Here is a 23,004-nt window from a genome sequence, read left to right as displayed (position 1 = left end):
TATTTTTTGTCCTCTCCAGCTTCTCAGGCAAATCATATAGTTGATGTAGATGCCCATATAGGCTGTTCATATTTACTTTACAAAAGAGAAGTGTAGGATACTTCTCTTGTTGCCTTATTTGTCTTTGACTTTATTAAATGTCTTTATATTAGAAACACAACATGTGTATATAACAAAGGGTGCAAAGTCTGCAGGCAGTAGGAAACACATGGTTAAGTGTAGGGAGTAAAACTGATGGCAGTCTAAAGTTCAAGATTTTTGGAGCTCTTTGTTCAGTGGATCAGATGTTTGATGAAGCTCTGTGTCTATCTACCACCACTACTGTTTTCTGTTTATTTGTTACTGACTGTGGCAGGACACCTCTGCCTCTGTTTCACTTTATGTTGCTGGTAAATAATATGCTTGTAGTAGTAGGCTAAAGTTAAATTATTTAGTATGCACTAATTAAAGGGGCAGAGCTTTAAGAGACATTTTAGCTTTTATATTTTATAAGATATATTTTTTGTAAGAACCACAATTAATAAATATATTTCAGTGAATAACTTATTGTTCAAATCTGTATATAAATATGTACATAAAGTGTTGTAATTATATTGTAAAATGGATGGATGGACGTTTAAAACAAAACTGTTATTATTAATTAGTAAGTAAACATTTTTTGAGCCTTTTTAGAGAAAATCAAACCATTGTAGTAAATTATGCAAATTACTCGATGATGTCATGGTGACCACGCCCATAGCCACGCCCCCACCGCCACAGGTATCTTGGCAGTTTATGGGAAACACTGTTATTTTTGTCTATAGTTTAAATTACATTCATTTTGTCAATGATTGTTTTTTGTCTATAGTTCAAATTACGTACATTTTGTCTATAATTAAAACAATGTTAGTTTTGTCTATAGTTCAAATTACATTCATTTTGTCTATAGTTAAAACAATATTTTTCTAGCGTTCAAATTACATTCATTTTGTCTATAGTTAAAACAATGTTATTTTTGTCTATAGTTCAAATTACATTCATTTTGTCAATGATTGTTTTTTGTCTATAGTTCAAATTACGTACATTTTGTCTATAATTAAAACAATGTTAGTTTTGTCTATAGTTCACATTACATTCATTTTGTCAATGACTGTTTTTTTGTCTATAGTTCAAATTACATTCATTTAGTCTATAGTTAAAACAATGTTATTTGTCTATAGTTCAAATTACATTCATTTTGTCTATAGTTAAAACAATGTTATTTTTGTCTATAGTTCAAATTACATTCATTTTGTCAATGACTGTTTTTTTGTCTATAGTTCAAATTACGTACATTTTGTCTATAATTAAAACAATGTTATTTGTCTATAGTTCAAATTACATTCATTTTGTCTATAGTTAAAACAATGTTATTTTTGTCTATAGTTCAAATTACATTCATTTTGTCAATGACTGTTTTTTTGTCTATAGTTCAAATTACGTACATTTTGTCTATAATTAAAACAATGTTAGTTTTGTCTATAGTTCAAATTACATTCATTTTGTCAATTATTGTTTTTTGTCTATAGTTCAAATTATGTACATTTTGTCTATAATTAAAACAATGTTAGTTTTGTCTATAGTTCAAATTACATTCATTTTGTCTATAGTTAAAACAATGTTATTTGTGTCTATAGTTCAAATTACATTTATTTTCTTAATGAATGTTTTTTGTCTATAGTTCAAATTACGTACATTTTGTCTATAATTAAAACAATGTTAGTTTTGTCTATAGTTCAAATTACATTCATTTTGTCGATTGTTATTTTGTCTATATTTCAAGTTACATATATTTTGTCTAATTAAAACAATGTTAGTTTTATCTATAGTTCAAATTACATTCATTTTGTCTATAGTTAAAACAATGTTATTGTTGTCCTTCGTTCAAATTACATTCCTTTTGTCTATAGTTAAAACAATGTTTTTTGTCTATAGTTTAAATTACATTAATTGTGTCTATAGTTCAAATTACATTCATTTTGTCAATTGTTTTTGTCTGTAGTTCAAATTACGTACATTTTGTCTATAATTAAAACAATGTTATTTGTGTCTATAGTTCAAATTACATCTATTTTGTCTATAGTTAAAATGATGTTATTTTTGTCTATAGTTCAAATATTTAAACAATGTTATTTCATTTTTAAATATCTTGTCTTTGCAGTCCATTCAATTGAATACAAGTTGAAAAGGATTTGCCAATCATTGTATTGTGTTTTTATTTACCATTTACACAACGTGCCAACTTCATTGCTTTTGGGTTTCGTATTTCCTGCTCCTATTTAATGAGAACTTGGTATTCCTCTACAGCGTCGCACAACAATTTGACCACAAACCCAAGTACCGCCGCAAGCCCAGGTAGTTAGTACGTGTTGATCGGAACAGGAGCGCACTTCTTCCTGGTACCCGGGCCATGGTACCACGAAACCATGTAGCTGAGGTCAGAGGTGACACGCGGTAGGTAACTGGATCCGGCATGAACGCAGGTTGTCGCACGACGGTGCAGCTAAATGTGCCTCCATAGAGAGCAGAACATTTGCATTCATCTCGTCACTGCGGACAGAATTCACATTCCGGTGCTGATCACCTGGGCCGACAAGGAATGCGACAAAATATGTGACAGCATAAGAAGAGAACATGACAGACAAAACAACAACAACCCTCCTCCACCTCCTCCACCACCTCCACCGCCACCATCCTCCGTGCAGTCTCCAGCTGTCATGTGGCTTTTCTGCCCAACCTGTTGCGACGTCGGAAACATTTTAAAGCCGCAGCTTGCAGTTTTGGAGTTCATTTCGGAGCTTTTTCCCCTGCAAGGTGTAAAGACGAGCCCCTTTCGCCGCCCCCCCCCCAGGGAGGAATGCCGGAGAACGAGGGAGAGACCTGTACCTTCTTATTACGCCTCTGACGCAGGACGCCGAGACAGACAGCGAAAAAGAGAGAAGATTACATGCAGCATGCATTTGCGAGGAGAGGATCACAAGCTCTCCTCTGTGTGTGTGTGTGTGTGTGTGTGTGTGTGTGTGTGTGTGTGTGTGTGTGTGTGTGTGTGTGTGTGTGTGTGTGTGTGTGTGTGTGTGTGTGTGTGTGTGTGTGTGTGTGTGTGTGTTCTGGCAATGCTGACTTAATGGGGACATCGCTCTGTTTACACACCTTTAGGGGACCTCTGATGGTATGGGGACAAAAAAACAGGTCCCCTAAAGGGAAACCTTTTCAAATGACAGTCAGATCCATTCTGAAGATGCCTAAGTGATTTTTAAGCTTTAAACATTATTTACCTTAAAGTATGATTCACATTCAGAATTTTCCATCCTTCTATACAGGACTCAGTGTTTCCCATAAACTGCCAAGATACCTGTGGCGGTGGGGGCGTGGCTATGGACATCATCGAGTAATTTGCATAATCTACTACAATGATATGATTTTCTCTAAAAAGGCTCAAAAAATGTATACTTACTAATTAATAACAACAGTTTTGTTTTAAACGTCCATCCATCCATTTTACAATATAATTACAACACTTTATGTACATATTTATATACAGATTTGAACAATAAGTTATTCACTGAAATATATTTATTAATTGTGGTTCTTGCAAAAAATATATCTTATAAAATATAAAAGCTAAAATGTCTCTTAAAGCTCTGCCCCTTTAATTAGAGCATACTAAATAATTTAACTTTAGCCTACTACTACAACCATATTATTTACCAGCAACATAAAGTGAAACAGAGGCACAGGTGTCCTGCCACAGTCAGTAACAAATAAACAGAAAACAGTAGTGGTACAAATACAAATAAGGCAACAAGAGAAGTATCCTACACTTCTCTTTTGTAAAGTAAATCTGAACAGCCTATATGGGCATCTACATCAACTGTATGATTTGCCTTAATAGCTGGACAGGACAAAAAAAAAAAAAAATGTATTTTTTTATTTTATTTGTGGCGGACGCAATTCTTTCGTGGCGGGCCGCCACAAATAAATGAATGTGGGGGAAACACTGGGACTGTCTCAGAAAATTAGAATATTGTGATTAGAGCTGCAACAACTAATCGATTAAATCGATTAAAATCGATTAAAATCGATTATTAAAATAGTTGCCGATTAATTTAGTCATCGATTCGTTGGATCTATGCTATGCGCAGAGATTTTTTTTTTTTTTTAATAATTTTTTTTTTTTTAATAAACCTTTATTTATAAACTGCAACATTTACAAACAGCTGAGAAACAATCAAAATAAGTATGGTGCCAGTATGCTGTTTTTTTTTCTCCAAAAAAATACTAGATAGGATAGAAATATAGTTTGTCTGTTTTATCCGATTATTAATCGATTAATCGAAGTAATAACCGACAGATTAATCGATTATCAAATTAATCGTTAGTTGCAGCCGTAATTGTGATAAAGTCCTTTATTTTCTGTAATACAGTTAAAAAAACAAAAACGTCATACATTCTGGATTCATTACACATCAACTGAAATATTGCAAGCCTTTTATTATTTTAATATTGCATACAGTTTAAGAAAACTCAAAAATCCCATCTTAAAAAAATTAGAATATTTCCTCAGACCAAGTAAAAAAAAAAAAAAGATTTATAACAGCAAAACAAAATCAAACATTTGAAAATGTCAATTAATGCACTCAGTACTTGGTTGGGAATCCTTTTGCACGGATTACTGCGTCATTGCGGCGTGGCATGGAGGCAATCAGCCTGTGGCATTGCTGAGGTGTTATGGATGCCCAGGATGCTTCAATAGCGGCCTTTAGCTCATTTGCATTATTGGGTCTGGTGTCTTTCAGCTTCTTCTTCACAATACCCCACAAATTATCTATGGGGTTCAGGTCAGGGGAGTTGGCAGAACAATGGAGGACAGCAATGCCAAGGTCAGTACACCAGTTACTGGTGGTTTTGGCACTGTGGGCAGGTGCCAGATCATGCTGGAAAATTAAATCGTCTCCATAGAGCTTTTCAACAGATGGAAGCATGTAGTGCTTAAAATTGCACTTTATAAGTTAACCCGGCCATATTGGCATGTGTTGCAATGTTAAAGGCCTACTGAAAGCCACTACTACCGACCACGCAGTCTGATAGTTTATATATCAATGATGAAATCTTAACATTGCAACACATGCCAATACGGCCGGGTTAACTTATAAAGTGCAATTTTAAATTTCCCGCTAAACTTCCGGTTGAAAACGCCTTTGGATGATGACGTATGCGCGTGACGTAGCCAGTGAAACAGAAGTATCGGTACCCCATTGAAAACAATACAAAAAGCTCTGTTTTCATCGCAAAATTCCACAGTATTCTGGACATCTGCGTTGGTGAATCTTTTGCAATTTGTTTAATGAACAATGGAGACTGCAAAGAAGAAAGTTGTAGGTGGGATCGGTGTATTAGCGGCTGGCTGCAGCAACACAACCAGGAGGACTTACTTGGATAGCAGACGCTCTAGCCGACGCTAGCCGCTAACCGCACGGATGATCGGGTGAAGTCCTTCGTTGCGCCGTCGATCGCTGGAACGCAGGTGAGCACGGGTGTTGATGAGCGGATGAGGGCTGGCTGGCGTAGGTGGAGCGCTAATGTTTTTATCATAGCTCTGTGAGGTCCGGTTGCTAAGTTAGCTTCAATGGCTTTGTTAGCAACAGCATTGTTAAGCTTTTCCAGGCTGAGAATTATTAACCGTGTAGTTACATGTACATGGTTTAATAGTATTGTTGATCTTCTGTCTATCCTTCCAGTCAGGGATTTATTTATTTTGTTTCGATCTGCATTTGAGCCAGATGCTATCACGTTAGCTCAGTAGCTAAAGAGCTTCGCCGATGTATTGTCGTGGAGATAAAAGTCACTGTGAATGTCCATTTCGCGTTCTCGACTCTCATTTTCAAGGGGATATAGTATCCGAGGTGGTTTAAAATACAACTCCGTGATCCACAATAGAAAAAGGAGAGTGTGTGGAATCCAATGAGCCAGCTTGTACCTAAGTTACGGTCGGAGCGAAAAAAGATATGTCTTGCACTGCATTCTAGTCCTTCACTCTAACGTTCCTCATCCACAAATCTTTCATCCTCACTCAAATTAATGGGGTAACCGTCGCTTTCTCGGTCCGAATCGCTCTAGCTGCATTGAAAACAATAGGAAAATATGAAGAGGCGAACAACTGACTACGTCACGCTACTTCTGGTAGGGGCAAGGCTATTTTTTTTATCAGAGACCAAAAGTTGCGAACTTTATCGTCGTCGTTCTCTACTAAATCCTTTCAGCAAAAATATGGCAATATCGCGAAATGATCAAGTATGACACATAGAATGGATCTGCTATCCCCGTTTAAATAAAAAAAATTCATTTCAGTAGGCCTTTAAGATTTCATCATTGATATACAAACTATCAGACTGCGTAGTAGTGGCTTTCAGTAGGCCTTTAAGTGGTAAAACTTCCTATAAGAGGACAGCTGTAGTGCTGTATTTTTTAATTTTATTTTTTAAATAAATGGTCCTCAGTAGTCACGTACAAATTTGTGTGAATTATGCAAAATTATTTAAAATTGGTCCCCATGAACCATATTAACTCTTTTCCACCAGGGTCCCCAGTAAGAATGATCAGCACATTACTCCATCAATCCAGAGATTTAAAGGCGTGTATGAGCTAAGTGGGCAGTGGCCAGTTTACACCATTTTTGTTATGCCTCCACAACCTGTAGAAAGGGTGGTCCCCACAAGTCATGATCAAAAACTTGGTCCCCATTCCAAAGGATAACCAGTATGTGTGTGTGTGTGTGTGTGTGTGTGTGTGTGTGTGTGTGTGTGTGTGTGTGTGTGTGTGTGTGTGTGTGTGTGTGTGTGTGTGTGTGTGTGTGTGTGTGTGTGTGTGTGTGTGTGTGTGTGTGTGTGTGTGGCCCATCTGCCCTGCATGGTGCAGTGTCACTGCACCACTCACTAATTCATTCAATCTCCCCCCATTTGTTTGGTGCGCGAGCGTGCTGGAAGACGACAGGAAAAGCGAGGGATGGAGGGTAATTACACCACCACTTCCTGCTGCTCTCTAATTGGCCATCTGCCTCGCCAGGGGGCGGGCCCCGCAGCCATCTTACGCCACGGACGATCTTATGATCCACTTTTGGGCAACGCTGTGCCCAAAAGTGGGAGTGCAGAGTACTCGAATAACATGTGGGAGGCGACGGTAATTTGTGGACGGTCCCTAATTCCATAATTAACAGTGAATTCTTGCCTCGTACAGTACGTGTCCTGTGGGTCTTCAGCTAATAAATGCTATCCCGTCTGTAAGAAAGGACTACGAGGGCCAAACACTGGAAAAAAATGACAGCAAAATGAGGATTAAACTGAAGGAATTTTAACTAAAGTGACTCGCTAGCAGCTAAAAATCGACAATGTTTTTTTCCACCGTGGGAAGGAAGAAAGTGAGTGTGAATGATAGTGCTGAGAAGAAGTTGACGATGTTCATTGAATTTAAGAAATAAATCAAAAACATGGTTGCTACGGAAACGTAGGTGTTTTGTGTAGCAGACTTGGTGAAGCGCCACACAGACGCGAGAAGGAGCCAGCAAAGGACGTTCAAATGACATCTAAAAAAGGCGGACATTTATCCGCTAAAATATGGAGAAGCTGCTGATGGTGTGTTTGACGCAGAAGCAACTCAGAAATACTGCTCTCCAATGTACATTTTGTGTATTACTACTACATCTCATAAAATTACTGTAGTTATATTATATTTAGAGATTGCCGATATTATCGGCCGATAAATGCTTTAAAATGTAATATCGGGAATTATCGGTATCGGTTTCAAAAAGTAAAATGTATGACTTTTTAAAACGCCGCTGTAAGTAGTGGTACACGGACGTAGGGAGACGTACAGAGCAGTTGCGTCTCCCAGTCATACTTGCCAACCCTCCCCATTTTCCCGGGAGACTCCCGAATTTCAGTGCCCCTCCCGAAAATCTCCCGGGGAAACCATTCTCCCGAATTTCTCCCGATTTCCACCCAGACAACAATATTGGGGGCGATGTCCGATATCGTCCAACTCTTAATTACCGATTCCGATATCAACCGATACATACAGTTGTGGAATTAACACATTATTATGCCTAATTTTGTTGTGATGCCCCGCTGGATGCATTAAACAATGTAACAAGGTTTTCCAAAATAAATCAACTCAAGTTATGGAAAAAAAAAAGCCAACATGGCACTGCCATATTTATTTTTTTGCATTATTTTTTTTAACATGCCTCAAAACAGCAGCTTAGAATTTGGGACATGCTCTCCCTGAGAGAGCATGAGGAGGTTGAGGTGGGCGGGGTTGTGGGGGCGGTGTTGAGTTGGGGGCAGGGGGTAGTGGGGGGTGTATATTGTAGCGTCCCGGAAGAGTTAGTGCTGCAAGGGGTTCCGGGTATTTGTTCTGTTGTGTTTGTGTTGTGTTACAGTGCGGATGTTCTCCCGAAATGTGTTTGTCATTCTTGTTTGGTGTGGGTTCACAGTGTGGCGCATATTTGTAACAGTGTTAAAGTTGTTTATACGGCAACCCTCAGTGTGACCTGTATGGCTGTTGACCAAGTATGCATTGCATTCACTTGTGTGTGTGAAAAGCCGTAGATATTACAGTGTTTCCCATAAACTGCCAAGATACCTGTGGCGGTGGGGGCGTGGCTATGGGCGTGGTCACCATGACATCATCGAGTATTTTGCATAATTTACTACAATGATATGATTTTCTCTAAAAAGGCTCAAAAAATGTATACTTACTAATTAATAACAGTTTTGTTTTAAACGTCCATCCATCCATTTTACAATATAATTACAATACTTTATGTACATATTTATATACAGATTTGAACAATAAGTTATTCACTGAAATATATTTATTAATTGTGGTTCTTACAAAAAATATATCTTATAAAATATAAAAGCTAAAATGTCTCTGAAAGCTCTGCCCCTTTAATTAGTGCATACTAAATAATTTAACTTTAGCCTACTACTACAAGCATATTATTTACCAGCAACATAAAGTGAAACAGAGGCAGAGGTGTCCTGCCACAGTCAGTAACAAATAAACAGAAAACAGTAGTGGTCAAATACAAATAAGGCAACAAGAGAAGTATCCTACACTTCTCTTTTGTAAAGTAAATCTGAACAGCCTATATGGGCATCTACATCAACTATATGATTTGCCTGAGAAGCTGGACAGGACAAAACATTTTTTTTTTTTAATTAAAAAAAAAAAAATTTGTGGCGGACGTAATTCTTTCGTGGCGGGCCGCCACAAATAAATGAATGTGTGGGAAACACTGTATTATGTGATTGGGCCGGCACACAAAGGCAGTGCCTGTAAGGTTTATTGGCGCTCTGTACTTCTCCCTACGTCCGTGTACACAGCGGCGTTTTAAAAAGTCATACATTTTACTTTTTGAAACCGATACCGACATTTTAAAGCATTTATCGGCCGATATTATCGGACATCTCTATTTAATTATTTTTATGCCTTTTTTTTTTTTTTTTTAAGATGACTGTTTTTGTAAAAATAGGACTATTTTATTTCTTACTTCTTTTTAAAATGTTTTTTTTTTTAAAGAAGTAAATATGTTTTCATGTACAATTGCAATTTCCTTTGTGATACCACATAAGGGTTTTTAAATAGATAAAAAACACCATGCAGCATTTTTGATAGAGCATTTGCTCTGCGAGCACGTGTGTAATGTTGTGACTTGTGGGCATATGTACACAACATCCCCCGCTGGTCTTCTGTCTACACTCAGAAGCTACCACCTAAATAACCGCGGGCAGGAAGATCCTACAGCAAAACAGAAAAAAAAAAGTAACCTCCCTTCCCTTCGCCTTGCTGCCCACCCCCACCCTCCCCTCTCCTCAGATTACTGCAGTGTTTACCAGAGCTTTGAGCGACTTACCCACCAGGCCACGCGTGAGGTCACTCACGCCCCATCCGGCTAAAAAAAAACCCAGTCAAATCCTCGCGGGCAGGATGCCTGCTCATGCAGCGCCTGCCTGCGAGTAAGTCGCTGGGTGAAGCGTGCATGTTTGTGTTTGCCGTGCATGTAGGTGCATGTCACTGCACTACGCTACTGGCACTCCATTGTGTCTACCTCTGGCCCCCTGGGGTGCGTCCATGACCCCGCCCCTTTATAAGCCACGCTCCCTGGGCACGGATGCAACCTTTATGACCAAAGGGACTTTAAAACAGTTTGTCCCTTACTTTATTATTATAGTGAAACCTCGATTTATGAAACCCTCTATTTGCAAACTTTTTGGATTTACAAACTTTTAGATTGAGCCAAATGTGCCTTCATGTGCGAAACATGTCCGTGTACGAACTAGTATTGTCCCGATACCAATATTTTGGTACCGCTACCAAAATCTATTTCCATACTTTCAAAATTTTGTAAGGAGACCACAAAAAATGGCATTAAATAGAGATATCCGATATTGTCCAACTCTTAATTGCCGATTCCGATATCAACCGATACTGATATATACAGTCATGCCTAATTTTGTTGTGATGCCCCGCTGGATGCATTAAACAAAGTAACAAGGTTTTTCAAAATAAATCAACTCAAGTTATGGGAAAAAAAGTGCCAACATGGCACTGCCATATTTATTATTGAAGTCACAAAGTGCATTATTTTTTTAACATGCCTCAAAACAGCAGCTTGGAATTTGGGACATGCTCTCCCTGAGAGAGCATGAGGAGGTTGGGGTGGGCAGGGTTGAGTTGGAGGGGTAGGGGGTAACGGGGGTGTTTATTGTAGCGTTCCGGAAGAGTTAGTGCTGCAAGGGGTTCTGGGTATTTGTTCTGTTGTGTTTATGTTGTGTTACGGTGCGGATGTTCTCCCGAAATGTGTTTGTCATTCTTGTTTGGTGTGGGTTCACAGTGTGGCGCCTATTTGTAACAGTGTTAAAGTTGTTTATACCGCCACCCTCAGTGTGACCTGTATGGCTGTTGACCAAGTATGCCTTGCATTCACTTGTGTGTGCCTTTAAGGTTTATTGGCGCTCTGTACTTCTCCCTACGTCCGTGTACACAGCGGCGTTTTAAAAAGTCATACATTTTACTTTTTGAAACAGATACTGATCATTTTGAAACCGGTACCGATAATTTCCGATATTACATTTTAAAGCATTTATCGGCCGATAGGACATCTCTAGCATTAAACTAGGGCTGCAAGAACTAATCGATTAAATCGATTAAAATCGATTATAAAAATAGTTGCGATTAATTTAGTCATCGATTTGTTGGATCCATGTTATGCGCATGCGCAGAGGCTTTAAAAAAAAAAAAAAAAAAAAAAAGTTTTTTTTTTTTTTTTTTTTTTTAAATAAATCTTTAGTTATAAACTGCAACATTTACAAACAGCTGAGAAACAATAATCAAAATAAGAATGGTGCCAGTATGCTGTTTTTTTTTAAAATAAAATGCTGGAAAGGATAGAAATGTAGTTTGTCTCTTTTATCCGATTATTAATCGAAGTAATAATCGACAGATTAATCGATTATCAAATTAATCGTTAGTTGCAGCCTTACATTAAACATACGTTTCTTATTGCAATTTTGTCCGTAGATAAAATAGTGAACATACAAGACAACTTTTATTTTAGTAGTAAGCAAACAAAGACTCCTAATTAGTCTGCTGACTTATGCAGTAACATATTGTGTCATTTATCTACCTATTATTTTGTCAACATTATTAAGGACAAGTGGTAGAAAATGATTAATAATCTACTTGTCCATTTACTGTTAATATCTGCTTACTTCCGGGTTTCAACATGTTCTATCTACACTTCTGTTAAAATGTAATAATCACTTATTCTTCCGTTTGGATGCTTTACATTAGTTTTGGATGATACCACAAATTTGGTTATCGATCCGATACCAAGTAGTTACAGGATCATACATTGGTCATAATGTAAGTCCTCATGTGTCCAGGGACGTATTTCCTGAGTTTATAAACATAATAAACCTTTTTTTTTTTTTAAATGAAAAAAGATGCTAAAAAATATTGATGTAATCATAGTAGTATCGACTAGATACGCTCCTGTACTTGGTATCATTACAGTGGATGTCAGGTGTAGATCCACCCATGGCGTTTGTTTACATTGTGACGCCGGTGAGCTACGGTGTGTAGTGAAGCATGTTTAGCTATTCCTCGTCCTGCAGGGATGATACTTGTAAGAAACTCACTTTGTTTGTCGCCATGGAGACGAGGATTAGTGATTTAGAAGTAGCTAAAACACTGCAGACTGCGGCTAGACGTTAGCCGCTAGCTGGCTAGCCATGTCCTAAAGCCATACTTGCCAACCCTCCCGATTTTTCCGGGAGACTCCCGAATTTCAGTGCCTAAAAGGCACTGCCTTTAGCATCCTCTACAACCTGTGGTCGCGTCCGCTTTTTCACCATACAAACACCGTATGTTGTATGTGGCTTCGGCAGACACACTGCAAGCCATACTTGGTCAACAGCCATACAGGTCACATTGAGGGTGGCCGTATAAACAACTTTAACAATGTTACAAATATGCGCCACACTGTGAACTCACACCAAACAAGAATGACAAACACATTTCGGGAGAACATCCGCACCGTAACACAACATAAACACGACAGAACAAATACCCAGAATCCCTTGCAGCCCTAACTCTTCGGGGCTACAATATACACTAAACCCTGGGCAAGTCGCGGCCTAATCGCAGGGCCAACACAGATAGACAGACAACATTCACACACTAGGGCCAATTTAGTGCTGCCAATCAACCTATCCCCAGGTGCATGTCTTTGGAGGTGGGAGGAAGCCGGAGTACCCGGAGGGAACTCACGCAGTCACGGGGAGAACATGCAAACTCCACACAGAAAGATCCCGAGCCCGAGATTGAACTCAGGACTACTCAGGACATTCGTATTGTGAGGCACACGCACTAACCCCTGTTCCACCGTGCTGCCCTGGGTTTATAGATTTTTAAATGCGGCAGAAAAAAAAAAACTGTTTTGTACACTGTTGAGGTGCTTCAATGCCCAGTAGCGCGTAAATGTGTTCCTGCATAGCATTTCTCCAGCAATGGTCATGTGGTGACTTCAATTATGGTATTTTGAGAGGAAATCCCTGAAGACTGACATCACCGAAGGCCTAGGTGGGAAACGCACGGCTCGCCATTGCAGTAACGTGGTGTTGAGTTCAGAGATGTCCGATAATGGCTTTTTTGCCGATATCCGATATTGTCCAACTCTTAATTACCGATACCGATATCAACCGATACCGTTATATACAGTCGTGGAATTAACACATTATTATGCCTAATTTTGTTGTGATGTCCTGCTGGATGCATTAAACAATGTAACAAGGTTTTCCAAAATAAATCAACTCAAGTTATGGAAAAAAAAAATGCCAACATGGCACTGCCATATTTATTATTGAAGTCACAAAGTGCATTATTTTTTTTTTTTAACATGCCTCAAAACAGCAGCTTGGAATTTGGGACATGCTCTCCCTGAGAGAGCATGAGGAGGTTGAGGTGGGCGCGGTTGAGGTGGTATCGGGGGCTGTATATTGTAGCGTCCCGGAAGAGTTAGTGCTGCAAGGGGTTCTGGGTATTTGTTCTGTTACGGTGCGGATGTTCTCCCGAAATGTGATTGTCGTTCTTGTTTGGTGTGGGTTCACAGTGTGGCGCATATTTGTAACAGTGTTAAAGTTGTTTATACGGCCACCCTCAGTGTGACCTGTATGGCTGTTGACCAAGTATGATTTGCATTCACTTGTGTGCGTGTGAAAAGCCGTAGATATTATGTGACTGGGCCTGGCACGCAAAGGCAGTGCCTTTAAGGTTTATTGGCGCTCTGTACTTCTCCCTACGTCCGTGTACACAGCGGCGTTTTAAAAAGTCATACATTTAACTTTTTGAAACAGATACCGATAATTTCCGATATTACATTTTTAAACATTTTTTATAGAGGTTTATTTGAAATAGGGACAAATACAAAAACAGACATCTGAAACAGTTATCCGATGCATGCATCACAGTGTTTGTAGCCAAAGCTAATTTACAACACTTGTCCCCAACAACAACAACAACAACACAGATCCAACATCATTAAAATAGGAAAATAAAAAATAGAATGAGTTGATAATAATGATAATAGTAATAATACAGACAAAGTGCAAACTAAATAAAAGCCAATAATAATAATAACACAGACAAAGTGCAGACTAGATAAAAACCAATTAGTAAAAATGAGTAAAAACTAAACATGGGAACACGATTGTTGCTCAACTAGCCATAATTGTGTTTGTTTTTTGAAAGTGACAAGTGCAAGTATACTTTTCAAAGTGTCCGGTAAAGAGTTCCATAGTTGTGGTCCTTTTATTGAAAAGGCAGTCTGGGCAAAAGATGTTCTACGGAATGGAACACAACAGTTGCCTTTTGACACTGCTCGGGTGGTAGATCTGGTACCACTTTGCAGTCTTGTAATTGCTTGGCAGAGCAATTGGGGAGCAGAGTCATACAAGCATTTAAAAACCAGTTTGACTGTGTGTAACAAAATAAAATAGGTGAAACTTAAAATATTGTATTTGGTTAAAATTAGGCAATGATGATATCGTATACTCTTCTTGTCTAGAACTTTCAAGGTGCGGTTATAAAGACACTCAATGGTCTTTAAAGCATTTATCGGCCGATAACATCGGCAGTCCGATATTATCGGACATCTCTAGTGAAAAACCGTCATTCATTCACACCTGGTGGTAATAAACTACTAGATACGCTCCTGTACTTGGTATCATTACAGTATCATTACTAGAGATCTGTAGTTGAGTTTAAACTAAACACACATTTTGTTTAAAATACCGATATTTATCATATATATTAGAGATGTCAGATAATATTGGTCTGCCGATATTATCGGCCGATAAATGCGTTAAAATGTAATATCGGAAATTATCGGTATCATTTTTTTTATTATCAGTATCGTTTTTTTGTTTGTTTTTTTTTGTTTTTTTATTAAATCCACATAAAAAACACAAAATACACTTACAATTAGTGCACCAACCCAAAAAATCTCCCTTCCCATATTTACACTCATTCACACAAAAGGGTTGTTTCTTTCTGTTATTAATATTCTGGTTCCTACATTATATATCAATATATATCAGTACAGTCTCCAAGGGATACAGTCCGTAAGCACACATGATTGTGCGTGCTGCTGGTCCACTAATAATACTAACCCTTAACAGTTAATTTTACAAATTTTCATTAATCACTAGTTTCTATGTAACTGTTTTTATATTGTTTTACTTTCTTTTTTATTCAAGAAAATGTTTTTAATTTATTTATCTTATTTTATTTGATTCATTTTTTTAAAAAGTACCTTATCTTCACCATACCTGGTTGTCCAAATTAGGCATAATAATGTGTTAATTCCGCGACTGTATATATCGGTTGATATCGGTATCGGTAATTAAAGAGTTGGACAATATCGGCATATCGGATATCGGCAAAAAGCCATTATCGGACATCCCTAATATATATCAGTTTTGGTGCATATCGCCGGCCAGCCCTACCCCCTTGTTATGTCGCTTTGATGCTTATGGGGAACTTTCCGGTTTACAAACCATGTTCAAGAACCAATTAAGTCCGTAAATCACTGTATCATGAAGCAGATTATTCCTGCCGGTTCCCATTAGGTGTACCTAATGTTCTGGCCCACAGTTGCTTTGCGAGCCATGCAAGAGAACAGTTGCCGTATGCTCGCAGATGCATGCTATATTAGTGTTCGTCTTCACGCGTGCACACATACCATCGGACAATAACGGGGCAAACGGGGAGGCGCCTAAGGAATCTGTGGGGTCTTAGTGGCTGATGAGATACATTTAGCATAAGTGGATTAACCTCAATCCCCCTTTTACAGCAAAGACAAGTGAGGCCGTGAGGAAGAGGAGTGAAAGACAGACTTTGACAGAACAAAGGCAGACGTGTGTATGGTTATGTTCGCGAGGAGGCCTAATTAGAGGTGGAGGGAGGAGGGGGGGCGGGGGGGGGGGAGGCAATTAGGTTCGCCAAGCCAGCGGAGGCAGCCGCGTCATGGTTACGACATGGCAGTAGGCAGGCACGTGCACGTGGGCGTGGAGCTGCGGATGCGGCGCCATATAAAATTCAGCCGAGAGAGCTGCAGTGCTACATGGAGACGCCACGGCAACAATTACATTGATTCACATCCTGCCCGGCTGCGGCGGTTTTTATTTCACTCTCGGCTGAGCGCCGCCCCAATCCCCTTCGAGAAACTCTGATCAATCGGCGGCGCGGAGGATGTCCGCTGACATCGGCGAGGAGTTATTCAACGCCGCCGTTAAAGAGGGGCATTAATAAAAGCATCAAAAGACTCGACGATTGAATTCAATTGTACGCCAAGCAGAAACGTCCCCGCAGCATTAGGTACACCTCATCTTCTACAAAGGATTACATCCATAATATGTCCATTAATAAAAAGGTGCATTGCACCATCGATTATTGCTAAAGTCTTGCATCAGGTCTCATTGGACCCTGCAGCTGTACCTAATGTTGTGGCTTCTTGCTGTGTGTATCCCATCACTGCACCATACTGTGTTGTTTACATTCAACAGGGCAGGGGTGCCAAAACTCATTTTAGCTCAGGGGCCGCATGGAGGAAAAATATGTGCACATATTACTATTAAAATCACGGCATTAAAACTAAAAAAAAAATAAAGACAACTTCATATTGTTTTCTGTGTCTTACTTTGGTCAAAAATAGAACAAACACATTCTGAAAATATTACAATCCAAATATAGAAAAAAAATACCGGCAGCGGTAAACGTTTAGAGCCATGAAGGAAAGAAGTGAGTGAGTGAATGTTTATAACTAGAGATGTCCGATAATGGCTTTTTTACCGATATTGTCCAACTCTTAATTACCGATTCCGATATCAACCGATACCGATATACACCGTTGTGGAATTAACACATTATTATGCCTCATTTTGTTGTGATTAGGGATGATGTTTGATAAGGAATTATCGAGTTCGAGCCTATTATCGAATCCTCTTATCGAACCGATTCCTTATGGAGTCCAGATAGGTTGTTGTATATGGAAAAAAACACACAATATTTGGTTTAACAAAAGCTCACTTTTATTATATAATAAAAAAATACAATCTAATAAATAAATAAATATTGACTGTTACCCACCTAAAAAAAATAAAATAAAATAAATAAATATTAACTGTTGTTACCCAAAGTATATTAAGTGGGATTTTTCAAAAAAATAAATATATACAGTAACACAAAAACAACCTGTCTCTGTGATCACTATAGGTGTATAAATAATAATAGTGTTAAATAAAATCAGTCCCTTGGGCACAAAACTGAAAATAATACAGCTCTCCAAAAAGTGCACTTCTGCTGCTATTTGACATAACTGTTTGTTATGATGCTTTGACATTTTTGCACTTTATTTCTTTATTGAAAGAAAATTCTATGAAGAGAAAAGTTGTTTGCAAATGTGGTTACAATGCTAAAAAATGAAAAGTTAAAGCTAAAAAAAGAAATACACTTTATTGAGTTAACATTATTTCTTTATAGGGGGAAAAATGTTATGAGCCAGAGAATATAACAACTACACTACCCAGCATGCAACGGGAGTTACGAGCATGCGCGGTAGCCCCGAAAAGTGTTGCATGTTGCCACGCTGTGAAAGTAAACGTCAAGAACTCAGCCAACACGCCTCGTCTGCATTATTTATAATTAGACAAACAACACATCTACAGTGTGATTTTGTTTTGTTTACAAGGAAAGAAAAACAAAAGTTCAAAAAGGGAGATGTGTTGTATATATATGTATGTGCTGCGGTTGTTTTAAGAATGTTGCGACAGCTGCCGTAAAGGAGGTGCGTTGCTAGCCTGGTTGCTATGTTTCCGGTTGGTCGTAAAAGTGTTCGTCATGTGTTTTACCCTGCTAAAATCTCTCAGTAAAGTTATTTGATGGATTATAGCTTTTGTTTAGAACTTTATTACACCTTGGAGCACTTTTTCCCGTCCATTGTTTTCCTGCTTTCGCTATCTGCGCCTAATGACTGAGCTACGTGACGCCATTTCTTGTGATGTCTCACGGAGCATTTCTGGTCGGGACGGGATTCGAATAAAGAATCAACTCTTTTCCTTTACTATAGTGGTCTCGATAACGGGTACCGGTTCTCAAAAAGGGATTCGAGTCCGAGGACTCGGTTCTTTTCTTATCAAACAACCGGGAAAACCGGTTTCGAGTATCATCCCTAGTTGTGATGCCCCACTGGATACATTAAAGGCCTACTGAAATGAAAAGTTTTTAGTTAAACGGGGATAGCAGATCCATTCTATGTGTCATACTTGATCATTTCGCGATATTGCCATATTTTTGCTGAAAGGATTTAGTATAGAACGACGACGATAAAGTTCGCAACTTTTGGTCTCTGATCAAAAAAAGCCTTGCCCCTACCGGAAGTAGCGTGACGTAGTCAGTTCTCCTCATATTTTCCTATTGTTTTCAATGCAGTGAGAGCGATTCGGACCGAGAAAGCGACGATTACCCCATTCATTTGAGCGAGGATGAAAGATTCGTGGATGAGGAACGTTAGAGTGAAGGACTAGAGAGGCAGTGCAGGGTGTATCTTTTTTCGCTCTGACCGTAACTTAGGTAGAAGGTCTCATTGGATTCCACACTCTCTCCTTTTTCTATTGTGGATCACGGATTTGTATTTTAAACAACCTCGGATACTATATCCTCTTGAAAATGAGAGTCGAGAACGCGAAATGGACATTCACAGTGACTTTTATCTCCACGACAATACATCGGCGAAGCTCTTTAGCTACTGAGCTAACGTGATAGCATCTGGCTCAAATGCAGATAGAAACAAAATAAATAAATCCCTGACTGGAAGGATAGACAGAAGATCAACAATACTATTAAACCATGGACATGTAACTGCACGGTTAATAATTCTCAGCCTGGCAAAGCTTAACAATGCTGTTGCTAACGACGCTGAAGCTAACTTAGCAACAGAGCTATGATAAAAACATTAGCGCTCCACCTACGCCAGCCAGCCCTCATCTGCTCATCAACACCCGTGCTCAACTGCGTTCCAGCGATCGACGGCACGACGAAGGACTTCACCCGATCACAGATGGGCTAGCATCGGTTGGTGGCTAGCATCGGCTAGAGCGTCTGCTATCCAAGTAAGTCCTCTTGTTGTGTTGCTGCAGCCAGCCGCTAATACACTGATCCCACCTACAACTTTCTTCTTTGCAGTCTCCATTGTTCATTAAACAAATTGCAAAAGATTCACCAACACAGATGTCCAGAATACTGTGGAATTATGAAATGAAAACAGAGCTTTTTGTATTGGCCTCAATGGGGGAGCCTTACCTCTGTTCTACTGGCTACGTCACGCGCATACGTCATATCCAACCGGAAGTTTAGCGGGAAATTTTAAATTGCACTTTATAAGTTAACCCGGCCGTATTGGCATGTGTTGCAATGTTAAGATTTCATCATTGATATATAAACTATCAGACTGCGTGGTCGGTAGTAGTGGCTTTCAGTAGGCCTCTAAACAATGTAACTTTACCATGAATTGATTAACGTGGACCCCGACTTAAACAAGTTGAAAAACTTATTCGGGTGTTACCATTTAGTGGTCAATTGTACGGAATAGGTACTGTACTGTGCAATCTACTAATATAAGTTGCAATCAATCAATCAAAAACAAGGTTTTCCAAAATAAGAGAACAACTTCAACTCTAGTTATGGAAAACAGTGCCAACATGGCACTGCCATATTTATTATTGAAGTCACAAAGTGCATTATTTTTGGGTTGGGCGGGGGGGTGTATATTGTGCAAGGGGTTCTGGGTATTTGTTCTGTTGTGTTTATGTTGTGTTACGGTGCGGATGTTCTCCCCAAATGTGTTTGTCATTCTTGCTTGGTGTGGGTTCACAGTGTGGCGCATATTTGTAACAGTGTTAAAGTTGTTTATACGGCCACCCTCAGTGTGACCTGTATGGCTGTTGATCAAGTATGCCTTGCATTCACTTGTGTGTGTGAAAAGCCGCATATATTATGTGACTGGGCCGGCACGCTGTTTGTATGGAGGAAAAGCGGACGTGAAGACAGGTTGTAGAGGACGCTGAAGGCAGTGCCTTTAAAGGCACGCCCCCAATATTGTTGTCCGGGTGCAAATCGGGACAATGGTTGCACCGCGAGATTTTCGGGAGGGGCACTGAAATTCGGGAGTCTCCCGGGAAAATCGGGAGGTTGAAACCGATACTTTCCGATATTACATTTTAAAGCTATCGGCCGATATACTCGGACATCTCTATTTATAACTGAATAAATTTACATATGCATAAAAATTTGTTTTCTTTTGTACTATTTTAATGAATTAAGCAAGTTTATTACAACCTTTTTCCATAACACAATATAGAATGTGAGATATAACAGAATAATGCATGCATTTGTCATTTGTTTTCAAAACGCTTACCAAAAAGTGGGACACCAAAAATTGACTGTGGGACCTAGGGCTGGGCGATATATCGATATATCGCGGGTTTGTCTCTGTGCGATATAGAAAATGACTATATCGTGATATTCGAGTATAGGTTCTCACGCAGTTGCTTTTAGCTGCGGGCATTACACTACAGGCTCTTCTCACTCGTTCTAGTCTCTCCTTCTCACAGAGACATAAAACAAGCGCACCTTCTTACATACGTCACATACGTATTCGCCCTCGCGGAGCAGAGAGGTAGCGGCATGGGTAACGTTAGCTGTGGTGATACGAGAGAAAGAAGGTGCGAATCTGGTAACAAATGAAGGAAGAATTAATTCCCAAGAAAAACAGCAGGGGGTCCATCGTCTGGCGGTGGTTTGGCTTCAAGCGGGAAGATGTCGAACAGGCAACCGTAATTTGTCAAGCGTTGCTACAGAAAGTAGCATTACTGCTAATATGTAGCATCATTTGAAAAGTCACCCGCTAGAGAATGAAGAGTGATGGAAACTCCGCATGTCAACATCTGCGGTCGGTGCCACACCAACAAAATGCCGAGGCAACCATTTCCACAACACCGTATGAAAAAAATAGTCAACAAAAGGAGATAACATCCGCAGGAACCTACCACACAGCGAAGGACACACTATTTGATTTCCTATTATGCAGCTCATTTTTATTTGACACTTATTGAAATATCTTGTGTGACATCATGCACAAAAGTGCACTTTATTTGTTTGTAACTATTGTAGTGGCGTTCTGTACAAAAAGTGCACTTTAATTTAGTGTTGTTTTGATATGTCATCTTAGTGACATCATGCACAAAAGTGCACTCATAGCTCGTTTCAAAATGTCTCTGACAATCTTGCACTTTCTGTTTTGAAATGACATGAATGTTTGTGCCACTGCTTAATAACTGTTTAATAAATACACTTCTGGTAACTTGACTTACCGTATTTTACGGACTATAAGTCACAGGTTTTTTTTCCATAGTTTGGCCGGGGGTGCGACTTATACTCAGGAGCGACTTATGTGGGAAATTATTAACACATTAGCGTAAAATATCAAATAATATCATTTAGCTCATTCACGTAAGACAGTGGTTCTCAAATGGGGGAACGTGTACCCCTGGGGGTACTTGAAGGTATGCCAATGGGTATGTGAGATTTTTTTTTAAATATTCTAAAAATAGCAACAATTCAAAAATCCTGTATAAATCTATTTATTGAATAATACTTCAACAAACTATGAATGTAAGTTCATAAACTGAACATCAAATCAAGTAGGCTATTCCATTCATTACCATAAACCCAGAGTTCCCTCCATGCCATGATGGTTTGACCCTCACTAAAATGTCTGTCAAAAAGAACTGTGAAAAGAAATGCAACAATGCAATATTCAGTGTTGACAGCTAGATTTTTTTGTGGACATGTTCCATAAATATTGATGTTAAAGATGTATTTTTTTTGTGAAGAAATGTTTAGAATTAAGTTCATGAATCCAGATGGATCTCTATTACAATCCCCAAAGAGGGCACTTTAAGTTGATGATTACTTCCATGTGTAGAAATCTTTATTTATGATTGAATCACTTGTTTATTTTTCAACAAGTTTTTAGTTATTTTTCTATATTTTTTTCCAAATAGTTCAAGAAAGACCACTACAAATGAGCAATATTTTGCACTGTTATACAATTTGATAAATCAGAAACTGATGACATAGTGCTGTATTTGACTTCTTTATCTTTTTTTTCAACCAAAAATGCTTTGCTCTGATTAGGGGGTACTTGAATTAAAAAAATGTTCGCAGGGGGTACCTCACTGAAAAAAGGTTGAGAACCACTGACGTAAGAGACTAGACCAGTGGTCCCCAACCACCGGGCCGCAGCCCGATTGGTACCGGGCCGCACAAGAAAAAAATATATTTATTTTGTTTTATTTTTTTTAAATCAACATAAAAAACACAATATATACATTATATATCAATATAGATTAAAACAGTCTGCAGGGATTCAGTCCGTAAGCACACATGATTGTATTTGTTTATGAAAAAAATAAAATAAAATAAAATAAATAAACAATTTTGTCAATTTTCAAGCGTTGACCGGTCCGCAGCTACAAAAAGTTTGGGGACCACTGGACTAGACGTATAAGATTTCATGGGATTTAGCGATTAGGAGTGACAGATTGTTTGGTAAACGTATAGCATGTTCTATATGTTATAGTTATTTGAATGACTCTTACCATAATATGTTACGTTAACATACCAGTTGGTTATTTATGCCTCATATAACGTACACTTATTCAGCCTGTTGTTCACTATTCTTTAGTTATCTTAAATTGCCTTTCAAATGTCTATTCTTGGTGTTGGGTTTTGTCAAATAAATTTCCCCAAAAAATGCGATTTATACTCCAGTGCGACTTATATGTTTTTTTTCCTTCTTTATTATGC

At 38.7% G+C, this 23,004-nt stretch overlaps 1 protein-coding gene across 1 annotated transcript in view; it reads right to left on the bottom strand.

Annotated features, from left to right (window-relative positions):
* Positions 1-23,004, bottom strand: part of LOC133656429 (calcium/calmodulin-dependent protein kinase type II subunit gamma-like) — a 46,986-nt gene that overhangs the window by 14,015 nt on the left and 9,967 nt on the right. The window lies entirely within an intron of this gene.

Source organism: Entelurus aequoreus, linkage group LG08 (genome assembly GCF_033978785.1).
Source record: "Entelurus aequoreus isolate RoL-2023_Sb linkage group LG08, RoL_Eaeq_v1.1, whole genome shotgun sequence".
Taxonomy (NCBI): domain Eukaryota; kingdom Metazoa; phylum Chordata; class Actinopteri; order Syngnathiformes; family Syngnathidae; genus Entelurus; species Entelurus aequoreus.
The sequence above is the reverse complement of the archived record's forward strand: the minus strand, read 5'-3'. Positions and strand labels throughout refer to the sequence as shown.